Source organism: Mytilus galloprovincialis, chromosome 13 (genome assembly GCF_965363235.1).
Source record: "Mytilus galloprovincialis chromosome 13, xbMytGall1.hap1.1, whole genome shotgun sequence".
Lineage (NCBI taxonomy): Eukaryota > Metazoa > Mollusca > Bivalvia > Mytilida > Mytilidae > Mytilus > Mytilus galloprovincialis.
In genome coordinates this window covers 37,107,228-37,126,465 of record NC_134850.1, presented here as the reverse complement: position 1 = coordinate 37,126,465, position 19,238 = coordinate 37,107,228, and the positions used below count along the sequence as shown (strand labels likewise).

Sequence of the window (19,238 nt, the reverse complement as noted above, 5' to 3'; positions counted from 1 at the left end):
TTTTATGCTATAAGAAGGTGCCTACTGCAATGCGATAAGAATGTGCCTAATGGAATGCTATAAGAAGGAACCTAGTGCAGTGCTATAAGAAAGAGCTTAGTGCAATGCTATAATAATGTGCCTAGTGCAATGTTATAAGAAGGTGCCTAGTGCAATGCTATAAGAATGTACCAAGTGAAATGCTATAAGAATTTGCCTAGTGAAATGCTTTAAGAATGGACCTAGTGTTATGCTATAAGAAGGTGCATAGTGCAATGCTATAAGAATGTGCCTAGTGAAATGCTATAAGAATGGACCTAGTTTTATGCTATAAGAAGGTGCCTAGTGCAATACTATAAGAATGTGTCTAATAGAATGCTACACCAAGGAGCTTAGTGCAGTGCTATTAGAAAGAGCTTAGTACAATGCTATAAGAATGTGCCTAGTGCAATGTTATAAGAAGGACCTTAGTGCAATGCTATTAGAATGTACCTAGCTGAATGCTATAAGAATAGACCTAGTGCAATGCTATAAGAAAGTGCCTAATGGAATGTTATAAGAAGAAGCTTAGTACAATGCTATAAGAAAGAGCTAAGTGCAATGTTATAAGAATGTGCCTAGTGCAATACTATAAGAATTGACCTAGTGTAATGCTATAAGAAGGTGCCTAGTGCAATGCTATAGGAATGTGCCTTATGGAATGTTATAAGAAGGAGCTTAGTGCAGTGCTATAAGAAAGAGCTTAGTGCAATGCTATAAGAATTTGCCTAGTGCAATGTTATAAGAAGGTGCTCAGTGCAATGCTATAAGAATGTGCCTAGTGCAATGCTATAAGAATGGACTTAGTGTTATGCTATAAGAAGGTGCCTAGTGCAATGCTATAAGAATGTATGTGCCTAGTGAAATGCTATAAGAATGGACCTAGTTTTATGCTATAAGAAGGTGCCTAGTGCAATGCTATAAGAATGTGTCTAATAGAATGCTATAAGAAAGAGCTTAGTGCAGTGCTATAAGAAAGAGCTTAGTGCAATGCTATAATAATGTGCCTAGTGCAATGTTATAAGAAGGACCTTAGTGCAATGCTATTAGAATGTACCTAGCTGAATGCTATAAGAATAGACCTAGTGCAATGCTATAAGAAAGTGCCTAATGGAATGTTATAAGAAGAAGCTTAGTACAATGCTATAAGAAAGAGCTTAGTGCAATGTTATAAGAATGTGCCTAGTGCAATACTATAAGAATTGACCTAGTGTAATGCTATAAGAATGTGCCTAGTTCAATGCTATAAGAATGGACCTAATTTTATGCTATAAGAAGGTGCCTAGTGCAATGCTATAAGAATGTGCCTAATGGAATGCTATAAGAAGGAGCCTAGTGCAGTGCTATAAGAAAGAGCTTAGTGCAATGCTATAAGAATGTGCCTAGTGCAATGTTATAAGAAGGTGCCTAGTGCAATGCTATAAAAATGTGCTTAGTGAAATGCTATAAGAATTTGCCTAGTGAAATGCTATAAGAATAGACCTAGTGTTATGCTATAAGAAGGTGCATAGTGCAATGCTATAAGAATGTGCCTAGTGAAATGCTATAAGAATGGACCTAGTTTTATGCTATAAGAAGGTGCCTAGTGCAATACTATAAGAATGTGTCTAATAAAATGATATAACAAGGAGCTTAGTGCAGTGCTATAAGAAAGAGCTTAGTAAAATGCTATAAGAATGTGCCTAGTGCAATGTTATAAGAAGGACCTTAGTGCAATGCTATTAGAATGTACCTAGCTGATTGCTATAAGAATAGACCTAGTGCAATGCTATGAGAAAGTGCCTAATGAAATGTTATAAGAAGAAACTTAGTACAATGCTATAAGAAAGTGCCTAATGGAATGTTATAAGAAGAAGCTTAGTGCAATGTTATAAGAATGTGCCTAGTGCAATACTATAAGAATTTACCTAGTGTAATGCTATAAGAATGTGCCTAGTTTAATGCTATAAGAATGGACCTAATTTTATGCTATAAGAAGGTGCCTAGTACAATGCTATAAGAATGTGCCTAATGGAATGCTATAAGAAGGAACCAAGTGCAGTGCTATAAGAAATAGCTTAGTGCAATGCTATAATAATGTGCCTAGTGCAATGTTATAAGAAGGTGCCTAGTGCAATGCTATAAAAATGTGCCTAGTGAAATGCTATAAGAATTTGCCTAGTGAAATGCTATAAGAATGGACCTAGTGTTATGCTATAAGAAGGTGCATAGTGCAATGCTATAAGAATGTGCCTAGTGAAATGCTATAAGAATGGACCTAGTTTTATGCTATAAGAAGGTGCCTAGTGCAATACTATAAGAATGTGTCTAATAGAATGCTACACCAAGGAGCTTAGTGCAGTGCTATTAGAAAGAGCTTAGTACAATGCTATAAGAATGTGCCTAGTGCAATGTTATAAGAAGGACCTAAGTGCAATGCTATTAGAATGTACCTAGCTGAATGCTATAAGAATAGACCTAGTGCAATGCTATAAGAAAGTGCCTAATGGAATGTTATAAGAAGAAGCTTAGTACAATGCTATAAGAAAGAGCTAAGTGCAATGTTATAAGAATGTGCCTAGTGCAATACTATAAGAATTGACCTAGTGTAATGCTATAAGAAGGTGCCTAGTGCAATGCTATAGGAATGTGCCTTATGGAATGTTATAAGAAGGAGCTTAGTGCAGTGCTATAAGAAAGAGCTTAGTGCAATGCTATAAGAATGTGCCTAGTGCAATGTTATAAGAAGGAGCTCAGTGCAATGCTATAAGAATGGACCTAGTGTATTGCTATAAGAAGGTGCCTAGTGCAATGCTATAAGAATGTGCCTAATGGAATGCTATAACAAGGAGCTTAGTGCAGTGCTATAAGAAAAAGCTTAGTGCAATGCTATAAGAATGTGCCTAGTGCAATGTTATAAGAAAGTGCCTAATGGAATGCTAAAACAAGGAGCTTAGTGCAGTGCTATAAGAAAGAGCTTAGTGCAATGCTATAAGAATGTGCCTAGTGCAATGTTATAAGAAAGTGCCTAATGGAATTCTATAACAAGGAGCTTAGTGCAGTGCTATAAGAAAGAGCTTAGTGCAATGCTATAAGAATGTGCCTAGTGCAATGTTATAAGAAGGAACTCAGTGCAATACTATAAGAATGGACCTAGTGTAATGCTATAAGAAGGTGCCTAGTGCAATGCTATAAGAATGTGCCTAATGGAATGCTATAACAAGGAGCTTAGTGCAGTGCTATGAAAGGAGCGTAGTGCAATGCTATAACAATGTGCCTAGTGCAATGTTATAAGAAGGAGCTTAGTGGAATGCTATGAAAATGTGCCTAGAGCAATGCTATAAGAATGGACCTAGTGTTATGCTATAGGAAGGCGCCTAGTGCAGTGCTACAAGAATGGACCTAGTGTTATGCTATAGGAAGGTGCCTAGTGCAATGCTATAAGAATGGACCTAGTGTAATGCTATAAGAATGTGCCTAGTGCAATGTTATAAGAATGGACCTAATTTTATGCTATAAGAAGGTGCCTAGTGCAATGCTATAAGAATGTGCCTGATGGAATGCTATAAGAAGGAGCCTAGTGCAGTGCTATGAGAAAGAGCTTAGTGCAATGCTATAAGAATGTGCCTAGTGCAATGTTATAAGAAGGTGCCTAGTGCAATGATATAAGAATGTGACTAGTGAAATGCTTTAAGAATTTGCCTAGTGAAATGCTATAAGAATGGACCTAGTGTTATGCTATAAGAAGGTGCATAGTGTAATGCTATAAGAATGTGCCTAGTGAAATGCTATAAGAATGGACCTAGTTTTATGCTATAAGAAGGTGCCTAGTGCAATACTATAAGAAAGTGCCTAATGGAATGTTATAAGAAGAAGCTTAGTACAATGCTATAAGAAAGAGCTTAGTGCAATGTTATAAGAATGTGCCTAGTGCAACTCTATAAGAATTGACCTAGTGTAATGCTATAAGAATGTGCCTAGTCCAATATTATAAGAAGGACCTTAGTGCAATGGTATTAGAATGTGCCTAGTTGAATGCTATAAGAATAGACTTAGTGCAATGCTATAAGAATGTGCCTAATGGAATGCTATAACAAGGAGCTTAGTGCAGTGCTATAAGAAAGAGCTTAGTGCAATGCTATAAGAATTAGCCTAGTGCAATGTTATAAGAAGGAGCTCAGTGCAATGCTATAAGAATGGACCTAGTGTAATGCTATAAGAAGGTGCCTAGTTGAATGCTATAAGAATGTGCCTAGTGAAATGCTATAAGAATGGACCTAGTTATATGCTATAAGAAGGTGCCTAGTGCAATACTATAAGAATGTGTCTAATAGAATGCTATAACAAGGAGCTTAGTGCAGTGCTATAAGAAAGAGCTTAGTGCAATGCTATAACAAGGAGCTTAGTGCAGTGCTATAAGAAAGAGCTTAGTGCAATGCTAAAAGAATGTGCCTAGTGCAATGTTATAAGAAGGACCTTAGTGCAATGCTATTAGAATGTACCTAGCTGAATGCTATAAGAATAGACCTAATGCAATGCTATAAGAAAGTGCCTAATGGAATGTTATAAGAAGAAGCTTAGTACAATGCTATAAGAAAGAGCTAAGTGCAATGTTATAAGAATGTGCCTAGTGCAATACTATAAGAATTGACCTAGTGTAATGCTATAAGAAGGTGCCTTATGGAATGTTATAAGAAGGAGCTTAGTGCAGTGCTATAAAAAAGAGCGTAGTGCAATGCTATAAGAATGTGCCTAGTGCAATGTTATAAGAAGGAGCTCAGTGCAATGCTATAAGAATGGACCTAGTGTAATGCTATAAGAAGGTGCCTAGTGCAATGCTATAAGAATGTGCCTAATGGAATCCTATAACAAGGAGCTTAGTGCAGTGCTATAAGAAAAAGCTTAGTGCAATGCTATAAGAATGTGCCTAGTGCAATGTTATAAGAAAGTGCCTAACGGAATGCTTTAACAAGGAGCTTAGTGCAGTGCTATAAGAAAGAGCTTAGTGCAATGCTATAAGAATGTGCCTAGTGCAATGTTATAAGAAAGTGCCTAATGGAATTCTATAACAAGGAGCTTAGTGCAGTGCTATAAGAAAGAGCTTAGTGCAATGCTATAAGAATGTGCCTAGTGCAATGTTATAAGAAGGAACTCAGTGCAATGATATAAGAATGGATCTAGTGTAATGCTATAAGAAGGTGCCTAGTGCAATGCTATAAGAACGTGCCTAATGGAATGCTATAACAAGGAGCTTAGTGCAGTGCTATAAAAGGAGCGTAGTGCAATGCTATTACAATTTGCCTAGTGCAATGTTATAAGAAGGAGCTTAGTGGAATGCTATAAAAATGTGCCTAGAGCAATGCTATAAGAATGGACCTAGTGTCATGCTATAGGAAGGCGCATAGTGCAATGCTACAAGAATGGACCTAGTGTTATGCTATAGGAAGGTGCCTAGTGCAATGCTATAAGAATGGACCTAGTGTAATGCTATAAGAATGTGCCTAGTGCAATGCTATAAGAATGTGCCTAATGGAATGCTATAAGAAGGAGCTTAGTGCAGTGCTATAAGAAAGAGCTTAGTACAATGCGTTAAGAATGTACCTAGCGCAATGTTATAAGAAGGACCTTCGTGCAATGCTATTAGAATGTTCCTAGTTGAATGCTATAAGAATAGACCTAGTGCAATGCTATAAGAAAGTGCCTAATGGAATGCTATAAGAAGGAGCTTAGTGCAATGCTATAAGAAAGAGCTTAATGCAATGCTATAAGAATGTGCCTAGCACAATACTATAAGAATTGATCTAGTGTAATGCTATAAGAAGATGCCTAGTGCAATGCTATAAGAATGGACCTAGTGTTATGCTATAAGAATGTGCCTATTGAAATGCTATAAGAATGGGCCTAGTGCAATGCTCTAAGAAGGTACCTGGTGCAATGCTATAAAAAGGAGCTTAGTGCAATGCTATAAGAATGTGCCTAGTTCAATGCTATAAGGAGCTTAGTGCAATGCTTTAAGAATGTGCCTAGTGCAATGCGATAAGAATGGACCTGGTGTAATGCTATAAGAATTTGTCTAGTGCAATGCTATGAGAAGGAGCTTAGTGCAATGCTATAAGAATGAACCTAGTTTAATGGTATAAGAATGTGCCTAGTGCAATACTATAAAAATGTGCCTAGTGCTACACTATTAGAAAGGTTCTATGATCTTGCTATAAGAATTTGCCTAGTGTAATGATATAAGAAGAAGCTTAATGCAATGCTATAAGAATGTGCCTAGTGTGAAGCAATAAGAAGGAGCTTAGTGCATTGCTATAAGAATGCGCCTAGCGCGATGCTATAATATAGTGTATAGTACAATGCTATAAGAAGGAGCTTAGTGCACTGCTTGATATAAGAATGTTCATAGAACAACTCTATAAGAATGTGCCTAATGCAATGCTATAAGAATGTGCCTTGTGCAATGCTATAAGAATGCCTAGTGCTATGCTACAAAAAATGATCTTAGTTTATTGCTGTAAGAATGTGCTAATTGGAATGATATAAGAATGTGCCTAATTTCTTGTTTGAAAAATGTGCATATGGGCTTACTCTTTAAATGATCCTTGTGTCTTGATATAAGAATCAGTATATTTCTATGAATAATATTCCTATTTTTAAACTATGGGTATAGGGTCTTCCTGTAGGAATTATTTAGTATGTTCTTATGAGAATGTACCTGATCTTAAGGGTCTTCCTATTAGAATGTCCCTAGTGTTACCAAAGGTATTTACCTAGTGTGTTGATATAAAAATGGATCTTAATCTTGTCATGAATATGAATTTATCTATTAAATGGAATTATAAGGTACATATGGTCTTTACTAAAGCATATACTTAGTGTAATGCTATAATAATGGCATTAGTGTCATTTTATATGAAGGTTCTTAGGGACAACCTCAAAAGTTTAATGTAGAATAAAAAACTTAATTCACATAGTTTTTCCACTATACGAATGTTTCTATAAGAATGTTCCTTGTTATAAAAATATAACTAGTGTAAAACCAAAAAAAATGTATACCTAGTACAATGTTATGAGAAGGTACCTAGTATCTTGCTCTTATAATGTTCCTAGTGTATTGCTATAAAAATGTATCTATGGTAATGTTGCTAGTGCATGTGGAAAGCCATTAGGAAGGACAAAGCGTCTTGGAATAAGAAAGTACCTTGTATTAAACCATGAGAATGTACCTAGTGTTATATTATAAGACTGCACGCCTTCCTAGTAGTGTCTCTCTTAGAATTGTCCTGGCTATAAAATATCAATAGTGTATTGCTATACGATAATTCGTAGGGAAACGCTACAAAAATGTATCTTGAATGCTGCTAGTGTCTTTCACTTAGAATGTTCCTTGTGTCTAGATATAAGAGAATAGTGTAATGGTACTTAAAACGGGGAAGTGTTCAATGTGGGAGTTGATATCGGAATTTTGAGCTTTTCACACGAAAAAAATTGGACGGACGATGTTCGATTTTTTTTTCATTAAATGATTGGGTACTCCTCCTTGAACAAAATGATTTATCATATTGGTATAATATCACTAAGAAAAAAAATCAGGTTTCATGCAAACCTTACCTTAATAGAAGAAATGTCTTACATGATAAATAGACACCATCCAAAAAAAAAACGCGATATCAAATTGCGCGCGAATGAAGATATAATCGTCAAATCGCGAAATGAACATGCGTTCTAATTCATGGCATACAAGAAAAATAGATTTTTTAATATGCAATTGCGTTTTCTGAATGAAACAACACCATGTATTGCTAAAATAAGGGGAAGTTACTTAATCCATTATTTTAGCAAATAATTCAGGCCAACATGCCAGCTGTCCCTTCGTGATTTCCTACAAGTCAGAATTGTAGCCCGTTATTGTCTAATTCCATTTCTAGCAGAACTTGTATCCCTGCTATCCAAAAGCTTTTAAAAGGTTGCATGTAGGTATGGAATAGTAAGTATTTACATAAACGGGCTTTATAACTGACATATATTAAAGTACCTACGATTTCTAAACAACAGGGTACAATTGTTTGAGTGTATCTACACTTCCTACAGATTACGCAATTTTGCTTTCGACAAATTCAGGCTAGGTAGTTTTTACTCTGATCTAGTCTAGGAAAACTCATCATAACATTTCAATTATCTTCCCAGATATATATTCCTAATAAATATTTATTTTCAGCATCTTTAATGAAATGAGATGAAATTATCATATTTAATTTTGAGAACCCTAAAAATCATTCACATCAACTTTGATTGACTTTGTTTCCGCAGTTTTTGACGAGAACATCTATGATGGATGACAGACGCCAAGTGCTTACGAGAGCTAACATGGCCTTTGGAACAGTTGAGAAAAACGGAAGCATTGTGAAGCTTAGAATTCACTTTTGATTTTTAAATTAAAAATTAATATGGTAAAAACTAAAAGCTGAATTAGAAAATGACATTGGTTCAGTGTATTTATATGTTTATTAAAATTTAAACAAGTAAACAATCCTTATAAATGATTCTTAAAATAAAATGCTCCGCAGAGCGCAGCCTGATACGATCGCAGCCTGATACGATCGCAGAGAATAGCTGGTGCAAGTTTGAACACTATATTCAATAAAATTGAGAATGGAAATGGGGAATGTGTCAAAGAGACAATAACCCGACCAAATAAAAAACAACAGCAAAGGGTCACCAACAGGTCTTCAATGTAGCGAGAAATTCCTGCACCCGGAGGCGTCCTTCAGCTGGCCCCTAAACAAATATATACTAGTCCAGTGATAATGAACGCCATACTAATTTCCAAATTGTACACAAGAAACTAAAATTAAAATAATACAAGACTAACAAAGGCCAGAGGCTCCTGACTTGGGACAGGCGCAAAAATGCGGCGGGGTTAAACATGTTTGTGAGATCTCAACCCTCCCCCTATACCTCTAACCAATGTAGTAAAGTAAACGCATAACAATGCGCACATTAAAATTCAGTTCAAGAGAAATCCGAGTCTGATGTCAGAAGATGTAACCAAAGAAAATAAACAAAATGACAATAATACATAAATAACAACAGACCACTAGCAGTTAACTGACATGCCAGCTCCAGACTTCAATTAAACTGACTGAAAGATTATGATTTCATCATATGAACATCAGGCACAATCCTTCCCGTTAGGGGTTTAGTATCATACCATCATAACATATATGAGAAGAACATAACCCGTGTCATGCCAACAACTGTTTTTAGAATAAATGTGTTTAGTTCCGATGCAAAGACCTTATCAGTGACTCAATATTAACGCCAAAATATGCAATCTTTAATGACTTGACAACAGTATCGTAATTATATCCCTTCTTAATAAGTCTATTCAAAGGTTTTTTAAGTTTCTGAGGTGAATACTGACACCTTTGTGCTTTATAAAGAATATTACCATAAAAAATTGGATGTGAAATACCTGAACGTATTAGAAGTCTGCATGTTGAGCTATATTTACGAATGATGTCTTTATACCGATGATAAAATTTAGTAAATGTTTTGACTAGTTTGTGATATCGAAAACCCTGGTGTAATCAAGCTTGATACTGTCTGAATTTGGATTGTGATAAAAAAAAAATTGACATAATAAAGGTTTCTGACACAAAATAAATGTGGTGAAAGATCATTAGAATTTGAAATGGGTTAAAATATTTGTCTTTATTTATAATTGCATGAAGATTTTTTGCTATTGCGCAATACTGTCATATTGTGCAATAATGTGCTATTCCACAATACTGTGCCTTTAAGCAATAATGTGCAATAGAATATGACTTGCTACTGGACAATACTGTACTAAAGAAGATGTCTTGCTACTGGACAATACTGTTCTATTGCGCAATACTGTGCAATTAAAGAACAGTATTTTTTGCTTTTATATATATATATCATATCAAATGGACAATTTTAAGAAAAAAACACAAAAAAATTGGAAAAAAAACAATTTGTACCCCCTCCCCCTTTTAAAGTTATTATCCCCAAACTCAACCCCAGCCTTCTCTTAAAAGTATGGTACCTTGCAAAAGATAATTTCGGAGATCCACACATTAAAGCACAAGTTTAGAAAATTCTTGTTTTTGCCCTAATTCCTGAAAGTTTGGGTTAATTACCCCCAAACTCATTCCCAGTCTCCCCATTGAGATATGGAACATTGTTGTACAATTTCAAAGGGATCCATACACTTACACACAAATTATTGTGCAGAAACTACAAAATTGCTTGTTTTTTATCCCCCTTCTTGGCCCTTAATTGACTTTTGGGACAATTACGCCCAAACTCATACCCAGTCTTTCCATCGTAATATGGAGTTTGTGGTACAATATTAGAGAGATCCATACGCTTACACACAAGTTATAGTCCAGAAACTACAACTTGCTTGTTTTTGGCCTTTTTTTTGGGCCCCTAAACTGTTGGTACCATAACCCCCAAAATCAATCTCAACCTTCCCTTTGTGTTATTGCACATTCTGGTAAAATTTCAGAGATTCATTCACTTTTACTATTTAAAGTAATATTCCGGAAACCAAATCAAATGTGTCTTCGGACGACGACGACAACGTCACACTAATATACGACGCGAAAAATGTTTTGCGGTCGTATAAAAATGAAATAGAATTGCTACATGTCTGAAATTCAGAATCTGAATCTGAATAGGTATACGTTGCAGGGCGAACAATGTATCAATGGCAGCTGACCAGAGGCCCTAGAAAATAAGGTCCAACGATGAGAGAGCATCCGAAGTTTTAAAACTCGCTATTGTCTTGGCACACACATATTTTCTGGTAATCTATTTCAATCGGAAATTATTTTTAAAAATAATTACTTTTTATTGGTAGGATTTACATGTGCTGTTTTGAAATATCGGCTGCTGTTTTCTACAAATTTGTCTACAATGTTTGTTGTTTAACAATCACTATTAAAACTGTTTAAATCTTATTTATCTCTCCTTAGCTAATACTTAATCTTGCGGGAAAGCTGGTAAAGAAAAGTGAGTCTACTATCACATCTGTTGAAAGTTAATTAACTTTGTTCATAAGTCCCTCTGGTATATTTCGCCCCTCTCCTTATACTTCCTTCCTTTATGCTTGTAATATTATAATCGCCACTGATGAAATCCACTTCTTGTCTGACTCTCTGAAGGCGTTTTATGCATTCATGTCCGTAATGTCTTATACTAGTATTATAATTCCCAAAATATATAGAAAATAGATTTAAACATACATGTAAGAGCCCTTCGTCAAGCTTATTGATCAAAAGTATATTTTTTATAAAGTTTCACTTCACTTTTAGTTTTATTTTAAAACACGTGCACATAAACTTCCTTTTGAGAGAAATCCTTTATTTGATCCAAATCTTCAATAAGATACTGCTATTGAATTATTATCTTGTACTCCTTTTTGCCGACATCTTTTCCGCATGCAGTGACTTTAACTATGACATTTTTAGTTAAAATTTCTTCGGCGACCACCCCAAGGCAAGTACGAATGGAATCCCGTTAAGAAAGATAAGGTTAATTATCAAACGTGGGAAGAAGATTTTATCAGTGATTCTGAAAAAATAAAATAATTTAACTAACTTTTATGGCAGATTAGTAACATGGGAAATATATACATAAGAAATAAGCATCTTTATGAACTACAGGCTCCTTGATCGATCTGTTCTTATGTTGTACTATTGTACCATTGTCTCAAGTTAGGGAGTCATGGTGGGTTCCCTAAACTGTGCAAAACTAAATCAAACGGAACAGCACATCCTTATTATTATGGTGATCATAGTGTTTACGGAGCCCGGAAATTTAGATACGATCATGGTAAACTTATCAATAATTGGATAAACTTATTCTAATGGTACGAGTGCCAATAAGACAACTCTCCATCCAAATAAAAATTTATAAAAGTAAACCAGAGGGTCAGAGGTGTCCTGATCCCGAAATCCCGGATTTTAAAACATGAAATCCCGAGGTCCCGAATTTAAAAGAAATAAATTCCGGCATCCCGAACTTCAAAAGAAGAATTCCCGGATCCCGAAAGGGTTAATCCACAAATCCCGAGATTAAAACCACCTGATCCCGACGTCCCGAAAAAAAGGTCCTGATCCCCACCCCTTTCACTATATAAGGAAAACTGTATAATGTTTACTTCTAACATGGTCTTACCTTATTGAATGAAATGTATTTATTTGTACATGGGTGTTTCTTCTTCTTTTTATCGTCTTATTTAGTGACATTAATTCTATTATCTAATTTCAAAACTTTGTAATTGTACATAATTTATATGCATTTTGTCAATCTCCTTTAGGAGGAAATAAAGTATGATGATGATGATGTATCATCAGATTTGAACAGAAAAATGCCATCAAAACACCATTTACATGTAAATTTGAGGAGACAATGAAATTGAAAAATAATCGTAAGCGAATGAATTTCCCTTTATCTTTTGGTCCAAGATGAGATAACTCGTGTACTATAGATGATGAACTTTACAAATATCTACTGTATTTACTGTTACACATGAATGTTTGCCAATGTTTTGAATCTCCCATTACCATGTTGTATGCGTATTTGGTTCTTATCTCTATTGAAATAATGCAAAAGTCCTGTCTTCATCGCTGAGAACTTATCCCAGTCAAAATGAATACAATGTTTTATACTGCAACGATTTTTTTTTACTATAGTTTGACTGGGACTATAATCTATTAATAGATAAAAATCCAATGTATTAGTTCCAGAGTTTGTGTAACGTTGGTCTTGTAGACCATTTGATATACAACATTTGTTTCTACAGTTTAAGGGTCATCATTGGTTTTAATATAATTAGACATTTATTATTATTATTATTGTCAGGTTTGATATCGGATGCAGTTATCTGAATCAGAATCTAAATAGGTACGTTGTAGGACCTGTATATGAAATCAATGGCAATGGAAAAGAGGCGATTGAAAATTAGTCCAATGATATCATGAGAGTTATTCATACTGGTTATCAGATGGAAATAAAAAAAATAATCAATACTTACGTCAGGGTATGGATATGTATCTGTATATTTTCTTCCAATGAATAGAGCACACACATTTAGTTCAAAGTTATAGATATCCAATCACCAATAGAATAATAAAGGTCTGTACACTATCATGTCTAATCAAGTATGTCATTATGTCCCTCCACCAGTATTACACAAATTTGGTCTTGTTTATGAATTGCACATGGTCCCTTTGTCATTCTCCGTGATAGTTTTGTAGTGTCTACAATGAAATTAAAAGACGTTCCGTTATGATTCTACTTCATTTATTTCATATATAAAAAAAGAAACTTTAATATCTACATAATTCAGCAATATTACAAACACTACGAGTATTTAGATAGCTATAAAACCAGATTTAATCTACCATTTTCTACATATACAAAATGCCTGTACCAAGTCATGAATATGACAGTTGTTTTCCAATCGTTGATTTGTTTGAGCTTTTGATGATTTTGTCATTTCAATTTTGAATTGTCCTCTGATTTCGGATTTTTTGTTATTTTACTTTTTTTAGAAATGAGCCCATGCTTTGTAAATTATTTAATTTAAACTATTTATAATTAGGAGATCTATAATTTTTAGTATGTCATAGATCAAATATTAGACTTAGATTCATATCGATGTTTTAGTATGTCATAGATCAAATATTAGACTTAGATTCATATCGATGTTTTAGTATGTCATAGATCAAATATTAGACTTAGATTCATATCGATGTTTTAGTATGCCATAGATCAAATATTAGACTTAGATTCATATCGATGTTTTAGTATGTCATAGATCAAATATTAGACTTAGATTCATATCGATGTTTTAGTATGTCATAGATCAAATATTAGACTTAGATTCATATCGATGTTTTAGTATGTCATAGATCAAATATTAGACTTAGATTCATATCGATGTTTTAGTATGTCATAGATCAAATATTAGACTTAGATTCATATCGATGAACATCAATTTGACAGCTAATACACCTTTGATTATATACAAAAAAAAAAATCCTTACTTTGTTAAGTTAAAAGGACTAGTGATGACTGGTCACTAGGTTTGGACATACAGGTTTTTCCCCACTTCGAACTATATATACATTTTAAAAAATCGTCAAAGTATCACAATATTGATGTGCATTAAAAGTCTGAATACTTTGTATATTCATTTTAGTCATCCGTTTCTAAATTTTCACCTAGACATTAAACCTTACCTTTACCGAGAACAAACCCTAACCTAACCCTAACCATATATGGACCCTAACTATAAAGTACAGGAATCCCTCATGAAAAAGAAGGCCCATATCCAGGCGTTACTTATAAATCATTGGTTTCTATCAACACTGTTTTAGCATGGAATTTATGATTACTTTTATAATCAAGTGATCGTATAAATATATAAAGAGCATTCTATACATCCCTTCTATACAGTATGATCATAGAATTGGAGTTAGAACTTTTCCTTCTCCGTATAGATATCCTTTATCATTTTTCGTTGTGGTAACGGAATCCTCCATTTTTTTATATCCCTTACTTTTCTTTAACCATCCTGGAAATGCGTGCAATATTTGCCACTGGGCGTCAAAAGAAAGCGATGAATAATCAAATTTTAAATGAGTGTGCTTAAGAAATTATTCACTGGGGCTTGAATGTACGTATATATTGATTTTACGACGACTTGGATATTTCTGATGTCGTTCGGAATTAGCTCGTGGTAAAATCTATATAACTTGAAGCCCCCATGAATTATAACAAGTCAAATATTTTAGACATTTTGTATAACTACTTACTTGATAACTGGAAATGTCTGTCAACAAATCCGTATCATCGTTTGCGTATGCTTTCATGTTTTGACGACTTTCCCCTTTGTGTGTTTTCCCGTATGTAACGTCCAGGAAACGTCCGTTGTCACCAAACTCTGTCATCAACAATCGCAGGACGACATAGATAGGTGGCGTCACAATAGTCGGACCAAAATAGTCAGCGACGTCAAAAAGTCCGCGAAAAAAAAAGACGTTAAAATTTTTATGAGTTTTGAAATGTAACTAAATCTTAAAGTAGTTTGTAAGTTTGGTGCAAAAAAAGAATAAACAAATGAAAAATAAAAATAATTAGGTAAAGAAATACTGATTACAGAAAGTAATAACGATGTACAGAATAAAGAAATCGTCCAATTAAAGAAAAAATAGTAAAAATCATTGTCCTGATAATTTTACAGAACGCATTATTTTAAAGATAATGAAAAATGCCCTTAAAATGATAAAGTAAGTTTGCATAGGCGGATCCAGGATCCAGGGGGGGGGGGTTCCCCCCTTTTGTGAAAAAAATTTGGTTGATTAAATAGGGAATCACTGAAGCATGACTGGAGCGGACCCCCTTAGGTCAGTCAGTAGCCCCCTCCCCCCCCCTTCCTTAGCTCATAAATTCTATTGAATAATTAAAAAAATTATCTTGGATACTTTTAAAAATATACTTTATTAAAGTATTTATTAGGGTTCCGTCTTTCAGTCTGTCCGTTTGTCTGTCTCGTCCGTAGCAACCTGTGCCCGCTCGATATCCAGAGAACCGTTATCATTTCATACTTTGTACTTAGTTTAAACATATTTATTTACAGTGGATTGGGAAACAAGTTTTGTAACTTATATTAATCCCTTTCCACTTTGCGGGTGCGATTGGTGCCTTGTAGCGGCATTAGCCTGCTCTTTTTCGAAGTCTACAAGAGTGTCTTTGACGTGCAAGAGATATGGCTCTTTCTTAACACAAGTCAGCCAGTTATCGTCCCCTTCCGACGTACTATCATTGTTTCCTCAAGACCATACTCGCAAATGAGGTCAAGGGAGAGCCGCAAATGCAGTCCCCGGAACGGGGATCGAACAGGAGCCTTTGTGTTAGTAGTCCTGACATGTATATTAACTGGAACACCAAAGGGTGTGTTATAAAATTTGTACAGCTTCCCAAGTCAAAGGTCTGTCCGTCCGTCCGTCTGTCACTCTTATACTACAAAATTAAGTTAAGGATATTTATCAGTTTCATTAAATTGCCAATTACTAGTATACCATTTGAACTAAAAAAAACATAGAATAAAAGTACTCTCAGCACATAACGAGACTGTAGTAACGTAAACAAGTGCTTCATATCAGCTTATCAATACAATTTTTTTAACACACGTTATTTACAGCGGGCCCACAGAGATGGCTTCCATCTCAATGATATTTTTATTTTCAAATATTTTCTGTTCAAATCAGAATAAAATTCATCGAAATATATATGGTATTTATTCTATGATATATCTATCTTATAACCTATATGCATTATATTCTTTTCTGGTTGATATTGTGACTTATAGGTCCAACGGACCGGGTTTAATTTGAAATAACTATTGTATTTTTATTATGTAATATAATTTATGCTACACATGTCACTATAATAAATGATCTATTCACTAACTATGAGGTTTTTATGTGATTTGTCTAGGTTTGATGAGTTAAGCCATTTTCTACTGATTGTATAGTTCGTCCAAGATTAGGGAAGGGTTCGGTGCCAATAATCATGTTTAACCTCGCCACATTCTGCATGCGATTCAGTGGTTGTCGTTTGTTGCTGTGTATCATGTTTGTTTCGTCCATAAATCATAACTCAGGCCGTTGTTTTTTTTTCGTTTTAATTGTTTTACTTGAGTCATTTCGGGACCTTCACAGATTAACTTGCGGTATGAAATATGCTCATTGTTGAAGTCCGTACAGTGACCAATAGTTGTTAATTCTTATGTCATTTGGTCTCGAGAGGAGCGTTGTATCATTTGCAATCATGCTATATCTTGTTGTTTTTATATACACACGATGTTTTAAAAGATTGATTTATCTGATATCTTTATTGAGGGTTCTTCATATAAGGACTATCTTATTGAATCAACAAGCTATCTTATTTAGATTACAAGATATATCAATGAGTTTATAAAATATCTTATAAAGTACAGGAGATATTTTAAGATGTATTATTTGACTTATAATATGTTTCACGTAGTTAATTAGATATATTATACAGCTTAACGAAATCACCTATGATATTTAGATGATCTTTAGCTTTTACAGTTACAAGGAAGAAAAGTCCACAAGGGACATAATAGAACCATACGAGAAGAACGAACATAGAGGTTCTTATAAACCATTTTGCATATTAAAATAACATCATTCAGAAATCACTTAATGTGTGAGTTTTGAATTTTATCCAAGAGCAAATGGTAGTGAAACATGTTTCAACAGAATAATTGGGTAATCCGTACAAAATGTACATATAGTGTATCCTCCATGAGCGTCACAGTAACAAATAATTGAATAAACGACACTGTTTATTTTTAGTGTTTGTTTGGCACTGTCACAGTCTGATATTCAGGATGGCTGTCACTTCGAACACCGTTCAGCATAGAACACATTGCGAAAAAAAACCCTAGAATAATATCCACACTGATATGTGTCCACACTTTCATAATTAACAAAATATATACATAACTTTTAATTCAAATTTCGGATTTAGTTTTTTAGTACATACGCAATTACAGTCAATTACGGTCATCTTTAATTTCAACCTGATCTGATGGCCCAGTTGTTCTAGTTTATATTTATCATTTACCACTTAGGCAAGGCAACATTTAAGTAAAGTTGAGCTGATAACTGCTTATTTATTTTTCTTAACTTTGTTAATTTTTATATAATGGACAAATTGCCTGTCCTAAGTAAAAACCTCATAGTTCAGTGGTTGTCGTTACTCCTTGTCCGATATATATATATTTGTTTTTCGTAAATTGTTTTCTGTAAATTAGGTGATTAGTTTTCTCGTTTGATTTTTTTTTTTTTATGGTGGAGCCTTTTATTCCCGATTATATATACGGAATGGGGTTTTCTCATAGTTGAAGGTCGTACGGTGGTATATAATTGCCTACATCTACTACATTGAACTCTGATGGATAGTTGTTCACTAACAATCATACCACTTCTTTCAATCTTTATTTATTCACAGTATCGCAGCTCCACGCGTGTACTTTAATGCCGTCCTCATAGTAATATAACCATTCGAAGCATGCAGATGATCAAGTTGTATTTTTTTTAAATACCACTCACGAGTGCACACGCTGAACAGTCTTGCTTTCTTTACGTTGATATTACTAAATTTAAAGCTTTACTACAACTTTCACAACCAACATAACATGATCACAAAAAATAAGGCAAGGTCAGATAAACCAAACTGGAAATACATGTACACCTCACAATCATTCAATAAATAAGAAACAGATGGACCTATTGCTTATATACATATTCTAAGAAACAGGCTTGAACAGGAAAACTAAATACTGACCAATGAATCATGAAAATGAGGTCACGGTCAGATGAACCATGCCAGACAGACATGTACACCTTACAGTCAATAGTTGCACTATTTATAGTGGACCTGTTGATTGCAATATCTAAGAAACAAACTAAACCATGAAAACTTGTCATTGATCAATGAACCATGAAAATGAGGTCAAGGTTAGATAATAATATCTGCCAAACAAACATGTACACCTTATAATCATTCTATACAACAAATATAGTAGACCTCTTGGTTATATATTAAGAAAAACAGACCAAAATACTTAACACTGAGCAATGCACAGTGAAAATGAGGTCAAGGTCAAATAAAACCTGCCAGACTTACATGTAAATCGTAAAATACTTCCAAATACCAAATATAGTTGACCTATTGCACATAGTATAAGAAAACAAGAACAAAACACTAACACTTACCTTTCACCACTGAACCATGAAAATGGGGACAAGGTCAGGTGACACGTGCCAGTTGGACATCTACACTTTACAACCATTTCATACACCAAATAAAGAAGACCTATTGCATATATCATATATGTATATAATATATGGACTTGACCAGAAAAAACTTAACATTGTTCATTGATCTATGAAATGAGGTCAAGGTCAGATGATAGCTGCCTGACGGACACGAACACCGTACCAGGTACACACATAATTAATAAAGTTATCCTATTACTCAGAATAAGAAAGAAATAAACATTACAGAAAGATTTTTTTCAAGTAGTCATTGAACCACGAAAATGGGACCAAGGACAATGGACATATTACAGACGTAAACTTTATAACATAAGGCATCTATATACAAAGTAT

General features: G+C 34.4%; 1 protein-coding gene across 4 annotated transcripts in view; it reads right to left on the bottom strand.

Moving 5' to 3' along the window:
* Positions 1 to 15,003, bottom strand: part of LOC143057853 (uncharacterized) — a 62,523-nt gene extending 47,520 nt beyond the window's left edge. Inside the window, exons 1-3 of one of the 4 annotated variants that reach the window (XR_012972836.1) lie at positions 14,850 to 14,998; positions 13,064 to 13,289; positions 10,853 to 11,598 (exon numbers count right to left, since the gene is read on the bottom strand). The gene's annotated coding sequence lies outside the window, so the exon portion shown is untranslated. Of the gene's footprint in view, positions 1 to 10,852; positions 11,599 to 13,063; positions 13,290 to 14,849 lie in introns of those variants that run through there. The other 3 variants (XR_012972837.1, XR_012972838.1, XM_076231280.1) reach the window with 3 other exon arrangements.
* Between the last annotated feature and the right edge of the window lie 4,235 nt (positions 15,004 to 19,238).